This window comes from Juglans microcarpa x Juglans regia, chromosome 2S (genome assembly GCF_004785595.1).
Source record: "Juglans microcarpa x Juglans regia isolate MS1-56 chromosome 2S, Jm3101_v1.0, whole genome shotgun sequence".
Lineage (NCBI taxonomy): Eukaryota > Viridiplantae > Streptophyta > Magnoliopsida > Fagales > Juglandaceae > Juglans > Juglans microcarpa x Juglans regia.
The window spans coordinates 28,306,259-28,317,455 of NC_054597.1; the positions used below are offsets into that span (position 1 = coordinate 28,306,259).

Genomic DNA, 11,197 nt, shown 5'->3' on the forward strand with positions numbered 1-11,197 from the left:
AGTGCCTTGATCAAGGGTGGTCAGGAGTGATCCATACCTCTAACCGGTCCCCACACAAGGTGTGTCTTCTACCCCTTCCCATTATGGGCCTTCTAGGTCGGCCTGGCCCATGCTACCCAAGTGACCTGGGCCAGTTTGTTCGGCCCAGCCCAGGTCTAGGGGATTACTACCCTCACACAAGCATTCCACTGTTACTAAGAAATACTACATTTAAGTCCCTTCAATTGTTCCAGCTAAGTAGTCTGCCTGGCACCTCATAAATACTACTTTTAAGTTCGTAAGTCTGCCAATAGGATCTTTGAGCATGTAGTCAACCTTGCAAGCCAATTTAAGAAGAGTCATAATCCCTTGTGTGAAGAATCTCTAGTTTTGGCCATGCTTTTGTGGTGAGAAATTGGGGTGACGGGGGAATTATTTAGGTTATCAATTTTTTTATTTTTCATTTTAATTAAATGTAACAATGTTTACCCTTTGTCTAGTGTAAGGGCTTCAAAGGATTTAACAAATTACTCATTAAAAATAGAGTAAAGCAGACAGTAAAAAAGGCTTGAAGAACAAAAATGTTTTCAAAAATTGGGGAATGAAATGACAAAGTATAGTGAAACGGGGGATAATTTAGTACGGCAGTCCAAACACAATGGTGAAGTTATTACTAAAACGAATATTTTGGAATGGAATTCCACTAAAGCACAAGGGCTGAATTCCATGATATTCTTTATATTAATAACTTCACAAGGGCTGAATTCCATGATATTCTTTATAGTAATAACTTCACCATTCAATTCTTTTTAGTAACCATAGAGAATTTGGTCTTTTTTTTTTCTTGAACAATGCTGAGCATCCTAATTTGGCTCTGAATTTTTAGGAAGGGAAATGTGTAACGACCCAGTCCCAAAGGGGGAGAGAGTTACTTTTAGTTACTTTCAGTCACTTAAACTCACATCTCACAGTGCATGTATAGACTTCAATTTCTTAACTACACATAGATCTCACTGTTTTCGATCAACTAATCCAATATAAATAATCTAAAGATACCACAAAACTTCAAAATAAACATTAACCTTCCGATAATCATAGCAACCTTCTAAGCTTAATCCACTATGCTTAAATCATCTCACCTATACTCCCTAATCTTGATCCTCAGCTGAAATATGCAAATTATCTTAAAAATATTGTAGAGATAAGGGGTCAATTATCAATAACTAAGTAAGCAGAGAACATATACTAGTATGTGAACATGAGCCTTTTCACAGAGTTCAGAATGTAAAAATACAACATTTCAGTTTCAATATGGATATCGCAAAAAGGTGTTATTAAAAAATCAGAGCGACATTTCAAATTGTTCATATTCAAAGACCCTCTAGCATAACATGACTGAATATCTTCATCTTATTATATCATTTCATATCATATCGTATTGTATCATATCATATCATATCACCATATCATATTATATACCATGTTTAACCCCCGTGGTAGGGTTGTGTTATCCTCGCTGGCCAAACCAAGTAGTATCAGAATGTGAATCTTTCCCTTATTCATTCTTGATGCTCCGAGTATGCACACAAAAATGAACATGCTGAAAAACCACTTTGTTTCCAAGGTGGGTGCACTCATATCAGAGATGTTGGTACCAACCATATAACAGAATTAGAGTCATCTTATCAGAACCAGAAACAGGATCAGAATAAAATTAGAAAGTCATGCCAAAGGTTTTTCAGATGTCATATCATATCAAATAGAAAACTGAACATTTTCTTATCAATTTCACATAAACGAAACGGATTTAGAGCATTTTCATATAACATGTACGAAATTCACAAATTTCATATTCGCTCTTTTGCACATTTAAAAAACAGCATCTCAAAATATTTCTCATGTCTACACCAATCATGTTAGAAAACACTCTCTTTTATACATATTTCATGAGTAATATAGAACACATAACTAAAGTTATTTTCACATTTCTTTTCAAAACATATCATGTACATTTTTCACAAAATCAACATCAGTTCATTTTTTTAATGCAAAGTCTAGCATAAGAATCCCGCTTATCTGGACTTTTTAACTTTTCTGAATTTTCTCACAACTGTGCTAAACGAATATCAATTGTTACCAATAAAATAGTCGCGTAACTTGTGTGAATTTTCAATTGTACATATATTTCATAATTAAAGCTAGAGAATGAAAGAATCTATTTTCCTTTAACATCTAAAATCCTCGAACACTGAAATACCATTTCCTCCAAGTACTTTGATTCTCACATGATTTTCTCCGAACAATTACATGAATCCTAAGATCATATTACTCGTAAATTGGTCTTAGAATATTATCTTGCAAGCACGTGATCTTGATACCAATCTATACATATTAAATTCATAATATCCACCCTTTACCTCTTCATCTAAAGCATCACCTATAGGTTTTCAATCTTGAATGTGTCGCAATGCCCATTTGTCTAGGGATGTATTCATCACCATCATAAACTTTCCTTCTGGTTGTCAATTTAGAAGGATAATCCCAAAATTGCAAACATTGATCTTGTCATTAATTTTGCTTGTTCGAGCATACTCTGCATTTCAATTCAACAACACAAAGCTAAGCCAAACTTCTGATGATGGAAAAAGAGGAAAACATCAACAATAAAAAGAAAACTTGAAAATTTATATAGTTACACACCTGTAGCTATGTAGCCAAAAGAGCCAGCCACTGCTAACATTGTAGCCAGTTCTTCCTCCTTGATCAACATCTTTGCTAGACCAAAATCATCTATTCGTGCTTTGAAATCGAGATCTAAAAGGATGTTGCTTGACTTCACATCTCGATTAATAATGGGTAGTGAGCAATCATGGTACATATAGGAAAGCCCCTGGGCAGCTCCAACTTCACATCTCTTGAACAGTGCTGACCATCCTCATTTAGCTTTGAATTCCATAGGAAAGGAAAAGAATCTCAGTTTCCTCATTCTTCTCTCCATTTTTGACTAGCTGGCTCCACTATAGCGAAACCTTCATAACCACTTTCTTGGATGGCATGGTAGAAGGCAGTGTGCCAATACAAGAGAGTCCAAGTCTGAAAACATGACACATTTCATTCATGTGACAGGACTCCTTGACCTCCCCATCCAAGGCATCACCTATACATTTTCCATCTTGACTATGTCGCAGTGCCCACTCGGCTAGGGATGTGTGTTCATTGCCATCATTGGCTTTCCTTTCAGTTGTAAGTTCTAGAAGGATAACCCCCCCGAAGTTGTAAACATTGATTTTTATATTAATTCTTGTCATGCGAGCATACTCTACATTTCAATTAAATAACACCAACTAAGCCAAAATTCTGGTGATGGAAAAAGCAGAAACATCATCAATAAAAGGAAACTTGGAAATTTATATTGTCACACACATGAAGCTACATAGCCAAAAGGGCTAGCCACAACTGACATTGTAGCCAGTTCTTCCTACTTGATCAACATCTTTGCCAAACCAAAATTAGCTATTTGTGCATTAAAATTGAGATCTAAAAGGATGTTGCTTGACTTCACATCTCGATGAACAATGGGTAGTGATCTATCACGGTGCATATAGGTGAGCCCCTGAAACATTATTGGTTTAACCAAATATTGGGCGATGAGAGGGGTGAGGAATTTGTTGCACTCCTCAAGAGAGATATGGAATATTTGTATGAACAATATGTTACATTCGGTGGTGGGTGCATAACTAGGTCTAAGTCAACTCCTCGCAATGAAGGCAGTGCATCAATGGGGAGTAGTAATACCTGTACAATTGATGCATTGGCCTTTTTGAAGACCTTCCATAAAGAGCGGAAATCAGCATCCTCGATGGATTGTAAGTCGGAGATAGAATGATATTTGTTGCAGATGTTTAGGTTCCTACAGAGAGTTTCGATATTTTAGTTTGGTGGAAGGTCAACTCCACCAAATATCCGGTTCTTGTTCTAATGGCGAGTGATATCATTGCCATTATGTTTACTACTGTAGCATCTGAGTCTACATTAAGCACAAGAGGTTGTGTGCAAGATCCGTTTAGGAGTTCTTTGGCTCCTAGAAGTGTAGAGGCTCTTATGTGCGTGCAAAACTAGTTGAAGTCCACCCCTATATGCTTGAGTCAAAATTATTTGGATCTCATTGATGATGTGGAGAGCTATAAGTTAGACTCAGGTAATGTATTTAGAGATTGTTTTAGTTATTATATATGTTGATTTTGACATTTTGTGATACTAACCTCCTATACTTTAACATCTTAATGTAGAATTAACCACTATGGCATGCTTACTTCGTGAAGATGATTGAGGTTTGAGTTACTTACTTCGCAATAACACTATGATTGAGGTTGTGATGTTCTTAACCTGTTATTTTGTTATATATTGCTCATGTTGGATATGTTGTTGCTAGCTGTGTTGCACTATTATTATTGGCTTTAGACCAAAGGGCTAAAGGTCCAAAAGACACATGAGACCTCAAACGAGTTAGATAGGTTTAATCTTTTGTAAAAGAAAATTGCAAGAAGCTTCCGGCCAACTAGTATACATCAACTTATGATTATCCTCTATTGATATATTGTGAAGGTCCAAAAATATTTTTCTAACTAAAATCTTTTCATATTTTGTTTTAGACACAACTTGGAAGTTGGAATGGTAGTGTGGCGCTTTGAACATTTAAATTATTTTGGTTAATTTGTTGCCTTGTTGGGCAATATTATTTGTTGTTTGAAACATTTAATTATGTTGGCACTTAGAAAATGTTGGGTTCCTTTTTTTCTCAAAATTGGAACTTATAAAATGACAATTGTAGTCGTTGTAAGAAAATATTAATATGATTGATGTGGATGAAGGGTGTGGTCTTGTGAATGATTTTGGATTTTGGATGTGGTTGATAGATGATGGGTGCAGATGTTTATTCTAGTGATTAGTTGAATGTGGATGATGGATAATGAGAGTGGATATTTATTGTAGTTATTAGTCCTTTTATTTTTTTAAAAAAAATTTTTTGAAGCATGTTAGTATGTTACTTGTTTTTATTTTATTTTTTAATAAAATTGAAGCAAAAGTGAATTATTTACTTTAGATTGTAATTTTTGAAAAATTTAAATTTAAAAGCTCACACAAAAAATTCTTTTTAAAAAAGTGTGCCAAATATGAAGCTGAAAAAAAAAATTTCAAAACCCGACTCCGCTCCGACAAGTCGGAGTTGGAGTTGGAATGGAAGATGAACATCTCAGAGTCGAAGGATGGGCATATAGACTCCAACGTGGTCGATGCTCAGCCTTAAGCCATAGAGGATCTAGTCTTTTATTTCTCTTGAACAATGCTCAACATCCTCATTTGGCTTTGAATTCCTTAGGAAGGGAAAAACATCTAAGTAGTCGCATTCATCTCTCCATTTTTGACTAGCTGGCTACATCGGAGCAAAACCTTGAGAACCTTTTTCATGGATGGTCTGGTAGAAGGTTGTGTGTCAGTACAATAGAGCCCATGTCTAAAAACATCACACATTTCATTCAAGTGACAAGGTTCCTTGACCTCCTCATCCAAGGCATCAACTAATTGTTTTCCATCTTGAATTTGTCGCAATGCCCATTCGGCTAGGGATGTATGTTCATCACCATCATTGGCTTTCCTTCCAATTGTTAGTTCCAAAAGGATAACCCTGAAGCTATAAACATCAATCTTCTCACTAATTCTTGCCGTGTAAGCATACTCTGCATTTCAATTCAACAACACAAACTAAGCCAAACTTCTAGTGCTAGAAAAAGAGGAAAACATAATCAATAAAAAGAAACTTGGAAATCTATATTATCACACACCTGGAGCTATGTAGCAAAAAGAGCCAGCCACGGCTGACATTGTAATCGGTTCTCCCTCCTTCACCAACATCTTTGCTAGACCAAAATCATCTATTTGTGCATTGAAACTGATATCTAAAAGGATGTTGCTTGACTTTACATCTTGATGAACAATGGGTAGTGAGCAGTCATGGTGCATATAGGAGAGCCCCTGGGTAGCTCCAACTGCTATATGCAATATCTTAGGCCAATCCAAGACAATATGACTGCCTGAACTTGAAAATGTTGTTGTTCTACTTTTCCTATACAGCCAATGATCCAGGCTATGGTTATACAGATACTTGTAGACAAGAGGTTTTGAATTATCATTGGAGATACATCAAAGCAACTTCACTATGTTGGCATGTCGAATTGAACTAAGTATTTCAACTTCTACCAAAAATTCCATTTCAAGTTTTTCTTCTAGCTTTCTGTTATTCCAAATCTTCTTTACAACAACAATATCACCTGAATGATGAATAGCAACATGATATACTTGACTTGATCCACCAAAACCAATCATGTTATTTTCTGTCAATCCTAACAAAATGTCTGATTCTGTGAAATTCAACTTCTGGAATGAAATGAGCTTCCAAGTCAATTGCAATCCATGCTTTCTTTTTTTGTAGTTTATGATCACAAATAATGAAGTAAATAAATCTAGAAGAACTACTACCACCAAACCTATGATCCAAGCAATTAATTGGTAAGAAGTTTTGCTTGACTTTTGGCGGTGCGAACTGCAGTTCTTGAAGTTAAGGGACTGAAATGGTCTATTAGCTCAAAGACTAGGATTGTTCAAGAAGCTGTAGGCATATGCATCATTCTCGAATTCACTTGGGATGCTTCCAGTAAGATGATTTGAAGACAAATTGAGTGAAATGAGCTTCAGGAGGCCAAGTTTTGGTCGAATTAGGCCAGACAATTGGTTTTCTGACAAGTCCAATTCAATAAGGCTTGGTATGGAACCAAGTTCCTCTGGAATTTGTCCAGAGATTGCATTTCAGCTGAGGTTTGGAATACTCAGCAATTTCCATGAATTAATATATGATGGAAGGGAGCCCGAAAGTTGATTTAGATCAAGCAAAAGAGTTTTCAAATGAGAAAGATCTTGAGGAATCGTGCCGTTGATGTGGTTATTACTAGCCATGAGAACCAACAAATTCCTCCAGTAAGACACTCCCTGTGGAATTTTACCCGAAAACCTATTGTTATTCATCTCCAATCGTGAAAGATTCCATCCCAATCTCTCAGGAAGCTCGACTGTAAAAGAATTATCACTTAGACATCAATGTTTTCAGATTCGATGATGTCCAAAGACCACTTGGAATATTCCCAGAAAACCCATTTTTGTATATCTTGACAAATTCCAAACTGGTGCAATTTCCAAGTGACCTGGGCAACTCTCCAACGAGCTGGTTTTCAAACGCTACCACTCCCACCAACTTCTCATTGTCACACAAGTGTTTTGGCAACTGGCCTGTAAGCCTGTTGGTTGAAACCTAAAACTCTTCCAGCATAGAATACCTCCCAAATTCTCAAGGCAAAGTCCCTGAAAAATTATTGTTAGATAATTTGAGATTTATTAGCTTTGGAAGACGACCAATGCTATCTGGGATTTGTCCAGATAGTTGATTGAAAAACAAGGCCAGAGCCGTCAAATTTTTGAGCTTTCCAAAATCATCGGGAATTGTCCCTGTCAAATTATTTTTCGAGAGATCGATGACATCGAGGTTCAAAGCCTCTACCACCAAAGGAATCTCTCTGGACAATTTGTTTTTGTAAAGGTAGACAATTCTTAGATTCTTTGGCATAAACAAGCTGTCTGGGATCTTCCCAGTCAAGTTATTTTGTGACAAATCCAAATGCTCCAAAGTTGCAATTTCTCTGATCGTGTTTGGGATTTCTCCGATCAAATTCATCCCGGCCATCCATAAAAAATTCAGCTTCTTCAACTTTCCGGACTCCGAAGGCAATATTGGCACCATATTAGAATTATAGGCCAATCCTAGTTACTCGAGATTGGACAGGTTTCCAATTTCTTTCAGGAAAGAACCAGTAAACGGGCACTGGACAAGCATGAGTTTTCTCAGTTCTATCAACTGCCCAATAGATGTTGAGATGTTACCGTTGAAGTTGTTGCCTCCGAGGTCGAGCTCTCGAAGCCGAGACATGTGATGAATGTCATTGGGGATTGTACCATAAAAGTAGTTCTGTGAGAGGTTAAGAATTTTCAGCTTGGAACAATTGTAGAGAGCTCTCGGGAACTCCGTTGAGTGGAAATTGTTGTTATAAACATCAAATGTTGTGAGGTTCTTGAGGTTGCAAATGATGGGTGGGATTGTTCCATTGATATTGTAATCTTTGAAGGATAATCCAATGATAGAGTTGTTGGAGCAAGTGATCTCAGGCCAGGAACAATAGGAGGAGGAGTTTGTTGGAATCCAGTGTCTGAGAGATTCTGGGTTTCCCCAGAGTTGTTTCAAGTTCAATAGGATTTCTTGTTCTTGATTCTGGGAGTTTGCATGGCTGAGAAAGCAGAAAAATGTGACGTAGAAAGAGAAATGGATGAATATTTTAGCTGCTTTCGTCATTGTAGGAGGTTGAGTTCTTTTGGCTCTGGCTTTTGCTCTAGTGTGAACTCTGATCTCAACAATAAGCTAAGAAATAGATGAAAACTTGAGAAAGATGAGAAAAATACACATCCAATGGTGGGACGTTCAAACATCAAACCAAGGAAAATTCAAAGAATGTCGCATCTAAAAATTTTCCACAGAAAGGGAAATCTTGTTGAGCAATTATTGCAAGTTTAGTCCAGCATCTTTAATGGGATGTTACGTATCGTGGGGCTGAAATTTTCCATCTTTGCTAAGTAAATAAGAACCAAAACAAAGGATTCTTAAAGCAAAAAAAAATCCTTTTTAAAACAAGATTAGTAGATTTACTCATATGTTTAGAATAAAGAGCTAGTTTCCTAATAACTATTCATCTCCCCCTATTTTGCGTCATTATTGACTTTGCAATCCAGCATTGGTAATGGACTAGTCAAATGTCAATACAAGTCCAAACTTTATTTAGATGTAAGAAAAAACTTTCACATTGAACTAGCCAATGATTCAAAGTTTAAGACTTGAGTTACAGTAAATCTTAAGTCCTCTCCAAACATGACTAGCTACTATTCACAATAGAAAGCAATATTGTATTATTTCATCACTTCCCTCTCTCTTTGAATGGTAAAACATGCATGGCATGCACTAGTAAAATTTTTTATTTATTGTATTGATTGCAAATATTGATAGAGTAGACACATTATTTCTACAAAGCATAAAGATCTAAAAAATATATGAATTGTATTTGTAAAAATAAAATAAAATAAATAAAAAATATTATATTATATTATTATTTTAACTTTAAGATAGTTAGTCCAATGTAGACTCATTTAGTCAAATGTAGACTCATTTAGTCAAAATTTGATACTATAGTCAAAAGTTAAGATTCTAGCTAAATTTTAGACTTGGCTAGTCATTGCCAATGCTCTAAGAGTGTTTAACATGATTGATACGTGCTTAAAGGGCAATGATAGCCACACCATCCGTACAATTTTTCTACAACTTTTTACCAAAATAATATTTTTTTTAAAAGAGTTAAATACATCAAATCAAAATTAAAACTAAAATAAATATTTAAAAAGTATTATTTTATTAAAAAATTGTAAAAAAAATATAAAAGAGTAGTAAAAATATCATTTCTACTTAAATATGGCAACCAAACCCCACTCGTGGAAGATGGTGATAGACTTTGACTTGCTTTGGAAGATGTTGAGTTTGTTGGTTGTATACACACTTTCTTCCACCACCACTCATGCAAGCAGTCAAGCATTGATCGACTACAGCTGATTTATTTTTATAATACTTATCAATTTATCTGATTTAATTATTATAATTTTTGAAAAGAATTATATAAAATAAAAATATTAATTATTATAATTTTTTCCTAAAAGATTATTCAAACTAAAATTAATTTTCTTTAACACTAAAAAAATAATCTAAAATTTTTATCCGATTATTATCCAAATATAAAAACCAAAATAAGAATTATTCAAACAAAATATTTATTCAAACAACTTTTCAGTTTTATTATATATTTTTACAAATCTAAATACAAAATTGATTTAAAAAGAAATTATTCAAAATTATTTCTCCTTTCACAAACCTTATTAATATTATATATAAGAAATTTTACAAATATTCTCTATTTTTCTTTTCTCAAATCAAGTAAACCGAACGTGACAAAACCCTTCCAAACCAATGAGGAAAATGTAGTATTATGTATGAAAAATTGCAGGAGGAACATACAACTGCTCGATCTAGTTGAGTATTAACCACCTAATATATCTGCAGTGTGTTTGTTTATTCTCAAACATGGCCAAAACCATCGCAAGAAAGAAACAGTTCCCAACAACCATGGCTAAAGCAAGCAAGAAAGAAGTATGGCCTAAAGCCGCGCAAGAAAGAATGGCAAACATTCATATAAAACTTGGAAATATTTTCTTGACTCGACTCGATTCGACTTGAGTTGATTTTTGGAGTAAAAAACAAAGACCTGACTCGACTTAAGATAACCTTTAGATAGGAATTTAGATAGGATGTTAGAAAAACACTTGGGAACAGCCTTGGTAAATTAACTCCGGGGTGACGTGACGTCTCCCCCACCACGTCATGGGTGAAGAAAAAAAGCCTAACTCATGTTAGGGTTCTTTTTGGAAGTCAAAAAATCTGAACTCATATCAATGGTGTTTCTAGAAACACTAGAAATTTTGAGCTTTGTAAAGAGAGCTTAAGGCCCTGCAGTAATCAAAAGAGAATAGAGTATAACCAGTTGGTTCAATCCGATTTTAGATATATTTTATAATCAAATTGATATATACCAATTATGAGAATTGAATAATCGATACCAGACTAATTTATCACCAAAACCGACACTTCCTGTTATAGTCCGGTTCAATCAAATTTTTCCTGTTTCGATTTATGATTTGTATAATCTTTTCAACACTATTTTCAATTATTAGAAGTTATTATTTATTAATAATAATAATAATAATAATAATAATAATAATAATAATAATTCATTATTATCTAATTATACTAGTATCTAACTTATTTGTGAGATTAACTTATTAATTAGTATTAGTAAATGATATATATACAATGATATTATAGTATTATAACTACAGTAAATTGTAACTAAACTATCACTGTTGGTATTAGTATACTTAATTAGTATTAGTATTATTATATATATAATAGTATCCTATAGCGATATAGTATTAATTTAACTACAAATACTATAGTGATTTA

General features: G+C 34.5%; 1 pseudogene; it reads right to left on the minus strand.

The window, feature by feature from the left end:
- Nucleotides 1-5,168: 5,168 nt before the first annotated feature.
- On the minus strand, nt 5,169-8,434 carry LOC121253535 (annotated as a pseudogene).
- Nucleotides 8,435-11,197: the final 2,763 nt, after the last annotated feature.